At 38.5% G+C, this 9,914-nt stretch overlaps 1 pseudogene across 1 annotated transcript; it reads right to left on the reverse strand.

The window, feature by feature from the left end:
• Nucleotides 1-462: 462 nt before the first annotated feature.
• LOC307059527 (butyrophilin subfamily 3 member A2-like) lies at nucleotides 463-8,204 on the reverse strand (annotated as a pseudogene). Its single transcript has 9 exons — nucleotides 8,126-8,204; nucleotides 7,201-7,548; nucleotides 4,481-4,752; nucleotides 4,195-4,362; nucleotides 3,800-3,820; nucleotides 3,680-3,706; nucleotides 2,827-2,853; nucleotides 2,594-2,620; nucleotides 463-1,120 (listed from the first exon to the last, which is right to left on the reverse strand). The product of its transcript is annotated as a butyrophilin subfamily 3 member A2-like (transcript).
• Between the last annotated feature and the right edge of the window lie 1,710 nt (nucleotides 8,205-9,914).

Genomic DNA, 9,914 nt, shown 5'->3' on the forward strand with positions numbered 1-9,914 from the left:
AGCTAAGCCATTAACTTTTAAAAGACTTGAACAGATTTCTGTGTGTATCTCCAACAGTACTGCTCAACTGAGACCCTTCCCTTTAAACATCACTCCCTCCTCCATATTTGATAACAAAAATAGTAAGAAGAGAGATTTTCTCTTTAAATGTAGCTTTAAACATATTTACTTCAAAACACAGTAAGTACCAGAACTGAAGAAAGGCCCATGAATTAACTTGGAGCTTTCTTGTGACAAATCGTTGCTGCCCAAAAAGAGTATTTCCCCAGAGGGAACACTGGAGGAAATTCCCCCAGACATTTTCTAGCTGTGTCATTTCTCTTTCTCCCTCTACCTCTCTTTGAAAGGGGTCAGATTTATACCTAGTGAGAATGACCTACTCTTCAAGAAGAAGAGCTTTCTTAGACAACATACCTATAAGAAGCTTGAGCAGAGGCAGCAGAGGTGCTGACACTTCACTTCTTATGGAGGTAATAGAGAGTTAGTTTCCTGGGGGACGCTTGTATCACAACTACTTAAATGAGTTAGAGAGGTCTTTGGAGAAGAATCAGGACAATTTTCAGTGTGATCTGAAGCTGCACAGATGGTCAAAGATGCGCCAGCACCCTGAAGGCTAAAATAAGCACGAAGGGTCCCACATAAGGTGATTCCAGTAAAAGAATAGATGTAGGACCCACTGATCATATTGTAAAAGGACACATTCCCAGCATCCCAGTCCAAGAAAACTCCTATCCTGCAGGAGTGCTGCCTCAGTGACAGAGACTTTCTCTGGGAGGAGGGAAATATGAATTCTCCTGCCTTGCATACCACCACCAGAAATTCTTCTCTGGACATTCTACAAACCACCCCTCTCTCTTTGCTGTGTCTGAGCAAACACCCAGAGCCCATCTAGTTCTAGGTCCAACTTCTGTCCCAATATTTACTTCTACCTCCCAGTATTGTCTCTACATAGTAAGAAAAATCTTGCCCAGAACACTGAAGATGGCTTCAGACTCCCCTTGCTCTTGGTGTGTTGGGGCATCACCATTCTGAGAAACATGCTCTTTTGAATAAATATGTTTTCTACTCTCAGATAAGATGAGGTTGGGATGAGCTGTGGCTGGATCCAGAGTAAAAACCACTGTAGGTATGGGGGAAAGAAAATAAAGGTCATTCCACAGTGGAGACTGGTTGGTTTTAGGAAAGATGCAAATTACTGGGAAAGGAGAATGAAGAAAAACAAGAGGGAGAGAAATGGAAGATTAGGTAAAACAATGCATGTTCTCTCCTGTGTTCATTCATAGGATACACATGATGCGTAGATCATAGAAGGACAGGGTTGGATAGGACCTTGGGTAACCATGTGTTCCAGACAGGCTGAGACCATTTAGCCAAGAAGTCTGTCTCATCTGAAAATCTCCAGGATCATATATTTCAAGTTGGTGTTTCTCTAACCTCCTGCAAATGCTGGTTGCTCTACTGCTTGCTCTTAATAGTTAAACCATGCCTTATTTCCAATCACAGTGTACCCACTTTCATTTAAGCTTCTTTGGTGTCATTTTTCTCTAGGCTTAGGTAAAAACTAAGTCATCTACTTCTCATACACTCTTATTATATTTCTAATGGTTGAAATCCCAGGCTCTGTGGTCAGAAGGAGCTGAATTTTGATAATCACTCTGTCTTTAGTAGCAGTGATCTTGAAGTTACTTTGTCTCTCTCTGTTCCACTTTAATCTCATGAAGATGTACATCATTATGGTACCTCAGTACATACAGGACTAGTGTGAAAAGTCAACGAGCTACTGTGTAGAGAATTTAGTACTACATCTTGTCCATGATGAACACTTGGTAAATTTTAGCTTCTGATGGTTGTAGTAACACTAATACCTGTACTCATAGTAGCAATAGTGCTAATACTAGTAGTAATTAATCTGCTTCTTGTCAAACCAAACATCTTCAATAATTAAAATTTTTCTCATAAGAATTTGTATGTTAGCAATTATAATATATTTTAGTGTTTGGAAGATTAACTTAACTGGGAAATGTGTGTGGATACAGGGATATTCAGAGTGAAGTGGCAAGCAGTAGAAACAGAGAGTCGACTCATAATTCTGGAAAGACCCTAAGATGGTCAGGGGCCATTTTTCCACTGAGATGCAACAAGCTATTCTGTGTCTCAGACTGGGTATGTAATAGACTTCCTTCTGACTGAACTATTCTTTCAATGTTATTCACATGAATAGATCTACTATATCACTTAAGTCTCAGATTAAATATCAATTCCTTGGGGCAATTCCTTTAATCCATGATTTTTTTCTCATGACAATCTTTTATTCCTTCATAAGATTCATCACAGTTTGTACATGCGCTTTCCCGTGAAGTTAGAGACCAGCTCCCCTTTATTTATTTGGCACTGAATAAATAGTTGTATAATTTAATGCTGATGAATGAATGGTGTCAGAACAATAAGAAATCTGTTAACATTTCTGCATGAGATTGAAGTGAAAGCCATGAAATGAATAACCAGTTAGGTATTACTGGGAGTTTATACAAATAGAGTAGTTTCTCATTTGTATAAAAGAGATTAAGTGAGACAAAATAGTAAGGGCACTCACCTGCTTTGAACTGTTCCTTTCTCCAGTCTAAAAAGAAAATCATATGGGAAAATATGCTAAGGACGTGTCCTCTGAACTAGTGAGATGCTTATCCCTTTACCTCTTGTATTTTTTTTGGACTCCCAGATTCAAAGTAAAATCTCCGGATGATGGCACCTATCTGAAAAATTCTCTGGAAATGCCTCATGAAATCCTGAAGTACCTGAAGCCCCAAGACAACATCAGTTACTCACCAGCATATAACTCTGCTTTTCTCCAGTCTGAAATAGAACAAAGGAATTAGATTCTCTCATTCATTGGAATGCCACTTCAGAGTGAGAAATTGCAGTGACCACATGAAATCTGAGGGTTTATGATAGTACTATATTTCTGCATTCATTATCTCAATGACAATTCTGATGTACTTGCCCTCTTTTACATCTCCTATTTTATTTCTCACATTTTCCACATTCTACATCTATGATAAAATATGAGAGTCTGGTTTTTTGTGGGAAGAAAGGGAAAGTAGGCTTAAATTGTGAAAGTGTATTGTAAAGCCTAAAATTCTATGTGCTGCCTTGATACCTTTGAGATTCACAGGGCTCCAAATGCCTAATTGTGAGTTCTGCTCTCACCAGGTATGCCCTCCACCCAGCAGGAAAAGCTCCCCCTCTCAGCTAATATCCTTGTTGGCCAAAACAGCTGAACCACAGCTGGTCTTCAACCTAATGAACTTTACCTCCCTGTCAGCCTGCAAAAATTATTCAAACAAGCCAATTACATACTTCCACAGAAAACAGTGCCACCTCATTCTCTTGTTCCTGAAAAGCCTGGCTCCTACAGACCTTGCTAATTCGTTCTGCTCCCAAGTGCAGCCTCCATGTGGTCCTGCATGGCGTGAGGTGTCTTTCTTCCCCAGGATGTGGGTACATGTGACTAGAAAACTGCTGTCAACCTCTTTTGTCCAGTGTTGGGTGTCATGTGTTTGAAAATCTTATACTGTTTAAGGTATGGGATCCCTCCCTCACCAACAAGGTAAATAGGAGGTGACCAGAACAGAGGGGCCGATGAAATGGTTTATCCAACCATAACATCAGTGTAACTCACCTTGCTGATACAATTTCTTCCTTCTGGCTGAAAGGAATAAGAGCCTGTGAGAGGCCAGACCTACAGCATACAGTAATGACTCTATTTCCTCTATTAGAGCAAAGAAAGTGGAAAACTTACCAAGCTCTTTCTCAAATGATTCTAAAAAGGAAAGAAAATAACAAAATTGATTTAACAGAAAATAAATATTTTCTAGACTATGTTACTAAGCCCAGATCCTAAGTGCTACTTCCATATACCTAAAACAAAAAAATTACCTTAATTGAGAATTATTATGACCATTAAAAAAAACTCTCTATGTTTATACAAGTGATTTTTCTCTCTCCAATGGACTTTATAATACTATTTTTTTTTCTCATGGAGGTCCTGGGCTCCATGTTTTGTAGGAGGTCTTGGCGCTCTAACTCATTCTTACACATATCTCTTTGTTCCCAAAAGATGCCATCCACATGCACAATCATGTTAACAAACCCATAAATTCACAGATCCCCACCAAGTCTGATTCACAGTTTTACCTTTGGCTTTACTTTCCTTCTCCTTTTCCTTCTTGACTTCTGATAGTTTCTTCTTTTTCTGTCATTCTTTCCGAGCCAAGTACACAACAGCACCAACAAAAACCCCAAGTATCACCAAAGTCACAACGAATGCTACCTTCCAAGGAGAGGTCCTAGGGAAGAAGGGTTCTGACACAGGACCCTCCCAAACCTGATTAAAAACATACACCAAGCAAGTCTAGCCCATCCCAGCTCCCAAATATCCCATCCTTACTCCTGTCCTGCCCCCCAAATGAGCAACACTGACTTGGGATAAAAATGGTTTCCACTTGCTCTTGTCCAAAGAAAGGGTTCTTCATGGAACAGGACACTTCTGTCTTTGAGCTGTCTCTCACAAGAAGGGTTGCCTCAAACTGAAACAACCCAACATTATCTTGTGTCTCGTTCTCAGAGAGAGATGGGATCTTCTCTTCCTTTGCATCTTCCCATTGTATTTCAGGCTGGGGAAACCTGTGCACTTCAGCCTTATTCCTTCATCTTCTGGACCCACCATAAAAATATGAGGACCAGAACCCAAACCTGGAGAGGAAAGTCGTTCATCTGAGACTTGGACATTTTTTTCCCAAAGTTCCTCGTGTTTCACAGCTACACCAGTGGGAGAAGAGGGACAAAGCACCATAGCTCTCTGTGGATGGAAGGGGGTTCTTTTCTTTTCCCATGAGATAAATAGGTATCTGAAGTTCAAAAGTTACAAGAACATTGAAGCTGATACTGGGACTTATACCAATGCCTGTCATATCTCCTCTACACAAGCATATCTGCAATTGGCCATAGAAGGATAATAGGGAAGGAACAGAGTAAAATTTGCCAGTGTAGACATGTTGCCACTATATCTATATCTATTCTGTATCTATATCATATGTCTATTCCATTTATTGGAGTCTCAAGGAAGACTTCTGTGCTTGAGACTACATGTAGTCACTTCCTTAAACAATCTCCTTTTGTCATTTTTCCAAATTTTCTTTCTTCCACTGAGTAAAGATTATCTAAAACATGAAGGTAACAAGGTGAAGTGAGTCCATGAAAGAGTCAAGATCTTTTTACTTTTCCATTCTCACTCCTTTCTTTTCCTTCCACTACCCCTCCTCTTCTTCAACTCCGCACAGGCTAGGTCTGCTAGTAGATTCACGTAACCAACACCCATGTCAAAATATAATAGCACCACAATACTAGATGAATTCACTGTCTCTTCAAGAATGATGGCTATTCTAACTTCTAAGACCACATATTATTTTGTCTTTTTAAAACTTGATATCACAAAGCATGGAACCACCATAAGTTCAGTCCTATTCTAGTTTCTCAGTTGTGGGAAATATAATAGGAACCTCAGGTACATCATCTTTTTTGGCTAAAAATTATAATAGAGCTAATAATTTAAACTACCAATCCCTGACCTTCCTGGGAGAATATACTTCTGGAAAACAGAAAGCAGTCTGAAAGACAATCCATCTTCTCAGAATTGCCTGAGGGAACTGCCAATTCTCTTGAAAAAAGGAAATAAACTGCTCCTGAGCAAAATGGAACAGATCAAAGTCTAGGAAGCAAGAACTAATAAACCAAATAGACCTTGCATTTCCTGGAAGAATATAATCATTGAAGTTCCAAGTTGACATAAGCAGATGAAACCTATATCTATGTTGAGAAAGAGGAAATAGAAGGAATACCCATTTCTGAGCATTAGAAGTGGCTGTAATAGACAAAGTTTAAATGAGTGAAAGATAAGCATGGGTATATAATCAAACAACTGCTTCTAAAGGTTGGACTTGTCTTTACACCAATAAGTCAAAGAACTGTTATGGGAAAGGTACTGAAAAATGCTGTCACCTGCATGAGGTTATTTCCATGACTATCAAATCTTTGACCTCTTACTGGGAGGATACTGAAGTGAGATCACAGCAACATGGCTCAGGAGAGTTTGTCACTCTTTCCTTCAAGATCTAATGGATTAGATTTTTTCCATTCAAGTTATACATAAAGAAGATGGATAAAATGAGTATATAGATATCTTGTCAGATGGTATTAAATGAGAAGTATTAATTTAAGGTAGGCCCAACATAGCCAAAGTATGAGAAAAGCATTACAACTAAAAAGAAACAACATGTTCACCTTGGCAGAGAGTATATAGCTTTAGAAATGGAAACACCAAAGAAATAGACAGATAAATCATTATAGCCACACAGAAAATTTAGACTTACCCTGGTACCTATGAGAAGTTTATGGGAAACAATGCATTGAAAACTGGTGGAGATTTTCTACACTATTCACTACTGGTATGGAGATAAGTAAATATATACATTACGAAAAAGTATTTTGAGCTTTTCATTAAACTTCATACCAAAAATACATTTCTATAGATGAAAGATCTAAATATAAAAAGCAAAACAATAAAAAAGAGGTAGAAATGAGCTACAGCTACATTCAATTAACTACATAGAAAAATCTCAAACATAATGGTGAGCAACAACAACAACAAAAAAGCCAGACATAAAAGAGCCTATGAATGTGAAATTAAAAAACAAGCAAAACTAACCAGCACCTCAATCTACTCTGTCAACCCCTCACAGTCACTTCCTCCAAACAGTGGATTTGGTTCCGGACCACTAGCACTCCCTGTTAAGCCTCTGTCCATCATGGTACCCAGCTGGAATTCTGGTCTCTGAGAGTAATGGTAGTTTTTGCTAATCATGGTGCCTTCCTTCAAAATATGTGAGGAGAAACGTAGAGGGAAATAAATGATCAATTTTTATGGTAGATATTTATGGAAATAGTTTAATTTTAAAGTACAACACAATACATGTATAAATAGATGAAGAGGATTTGGGGTTAAATCCACTGTCTAAGATGTTGGCCAGCTCTAAGGATAACTGCTTTTTTGCTTCTGTCCTGCTCACCATCCTCCTCCCCAAAATCAAGTACAGAACACTTAGATTTCCCTTAGAGTGATATGTATTCTCAGATATTACTCACTTATCACCTTTAGCTCCAAAATGGCTTCTTCAAAATCACTTCCTTTTTAAAAAATACACTTGTACATTCCATTGTCTGAGACTAGGAGGCTGTGGATTCTCACAGCTACTCTTCCCTCAGTGATGTAGTCTTTCACCAACTCTGCTCTCCCTTTGAAATCTACTAGTTGTTCTCCCGCCTGCTCCATTCCATTCTGATACACATACACAGCATCTGAGAACTGGGAGTGGAACCACCGGATCTCCATATTCTCCATGCTCATGGCTGGGGACACACGGCAGGGCAACACCGTGTCTGCACCCAGCATGGACACAATGGGCTCCGAGGGACCAATCACCAAAAAGGAATCTGTGGAATAGAGCCACAAATGAAAAGAATATCAGAATACCCTGCCTGGACCTTTTAGAGCATGGCATCATTATTGGTCCAGTAGAGCCCCATAGACATTCTCTCTCTCATTCATACAGCAATAATTTGTAGCACACATTCAGGCTGAAGAAGGCAGTGAACAAGACAAGGAGGATTTCCACCCGTGTGGAGCTTACAATCAACAGAGTGATCTCATATTAAACAGAAGATTTTTAAATTGCCATGGTGGTAAATTCAATGAAGGAGGAGGGGAGAGTGCTGGAAAATCAAGAAGCTATAGAGTTTTTAATCAGGTCTTGGGCATCAGAAAATGCATTCCTCCAGAATCTGAGATCTAAATGAATTACAAGACATCAGTAAAGTAATTCTCCTGGTCCTGCCCTCTAAAATAATCATATAATGATTTATTTGTCCTCGTATATGGACAAATACATTATTGTATCAAAATAAAAGATTTGGAATTAACCTAGGTATATAGGAGACATGATGGAGTAGTTTAATGCTTCTGTTCAGAGAGCAAGAGAATCCAGGTATAGAAAATATAAAATATTCTCACCTGAGCCCCATATGGACACCTGGAGAAGCAGGATAAAGAAGAGGTCTCTTGGCAGAGAGAAGTCCAGGGAACACACCATCTTTCCCAGAGCAGAGAACAGTATGACCCAGAGGGAGGTCCTGAAAATAGCTGGAATGAAGACAAAAATGGGACCCACAAGGTAAAAAAGATTATAGCTAAGGTGGTTCACAGTGCTTCTAAGAAATGGCCTCCTGAAGTGCTCAAATGACTGTAGTGTCTCTCTCAGGGAACATCAGGGAAGACTTTGACATTCACAAAAAAGACCTTTTGTTTCCCTTTTCCAAGAAAACAGTTTTTATCTCAATAGCCATGCTCTGATGTGATAAATCTGACCGCAATGTCTCTAAACTCCTCTCTCAAGAAGAACATTTTATCCAATGGACGGAAAGACAGAGCAAAGGCAATGAGCAGCCACTGAGAGAGATGGCTTTAGCATAAACATTACTCTGGCCTCAACCAATTTTCTCCCCACACATTCCTATGGGCTGAAGGAACATATATAACTTGGCTTCTCCTCTGTCAACCCCCAGGGTCCTTGCCCAGATTCTCTCACTTCCCTCCCTCTTGCCCGTCACCAAAAAAAGGATTACATGAATTAATATATGCAAAGCACTTAGAAGAGTGTCAGTAACTTTTACGTTCTGTGTAAGTGTTGGCAATTTTTAGTTTAATGTCTTGTTCAATTGACCTCAGTATATCTGCCATTCTGATGAAAATTTTCATCTATCAGTTAGGCCCCTCATTCCATTAGACAGGGAATTGAAAAGACATGGGCATATTCATACCTTCTCCCAGACATAGAAATTTCCTCCACTGATGTGGAGGTTATATCCATCTCAACCAGGATGAAAGAAAAACCGTATAAAATTCCCAAAATGATTCTCTGCAAACTTTCATCCTCCTTCCATACTGTAAACAATGAGAAAAGGTGAGGATGAGATTGCTGTCCTCTGTTTACATAATTGACTTTTGTTTTGAAGATCCTTCAAATCCTATGAGTTCTAGAATAATTGTTTTTCTTGCTTAGAATGACAGAAAGACATTCTGAGTTAGAGCCTGAAAAAATTAAAGTTCTAATTTACATTTTTTGAAATTCTGGATCTAAGATTGAACATCTATGTATAAATTGTAAGAGACATAGTAAAACAAGAAATAAACAAATATAAACCAGATACATTCTAACAAAATTTTAGATATGGTAGTATTAATTTTAAAATAAAAATAAAGTTCAGAGAGAAATCATTCAAAGAAACAAGATTGTGCCTTCAAATAGGGACATCCGTTAACAGCATATAACTTCCGAGGATTGCATGGTTCTAACGGCATACAGCAGAATTAGAAAACACAAAATCAGTTGGGAACTCAAAAAACTTTATAATTAATTAACCAGAAATGAACAGAATCATTTCAGAACTTATAAATGAAGTTATAGAGATTTTTAAATAATATAACAACTATGGTATATCAAATCTTGTACTTTATGACTTGGTGAGATCTAACAATTTCTCTTAGTTTTTGATGAACAGAAATCCACTTCAGGCAATTAAGATGGATTAGTAGAATGAGTTGGTGTGATACTTACCTAACCCTTTCCTCCACCGTGCTTAGAATGCCAAGCCTCTCCCAGGGCTGCCTATAAAATTAATACCAAAATATCTGCTTATTCTAAGTATTCCTTTTGAAACTTGCTTAAGTATCTAATCTCATTAGAGATTTGGATTTGCATTTCCTAAACAGGCAGGGATTTGACATGAGTATGAATAATACT

This window comes from Hyperoodon ampullatus (genome assembly GCF_949752795.1).
Source record: "Hyperoodon ampullatus genome assembly, chromosome: 10".
NCBI lineage: Eukaryota > Metazoa > Chordata > Mammalia > Artiodactyla > Ziphiidae > Hyperoodon > Hyperoodon ampullatus.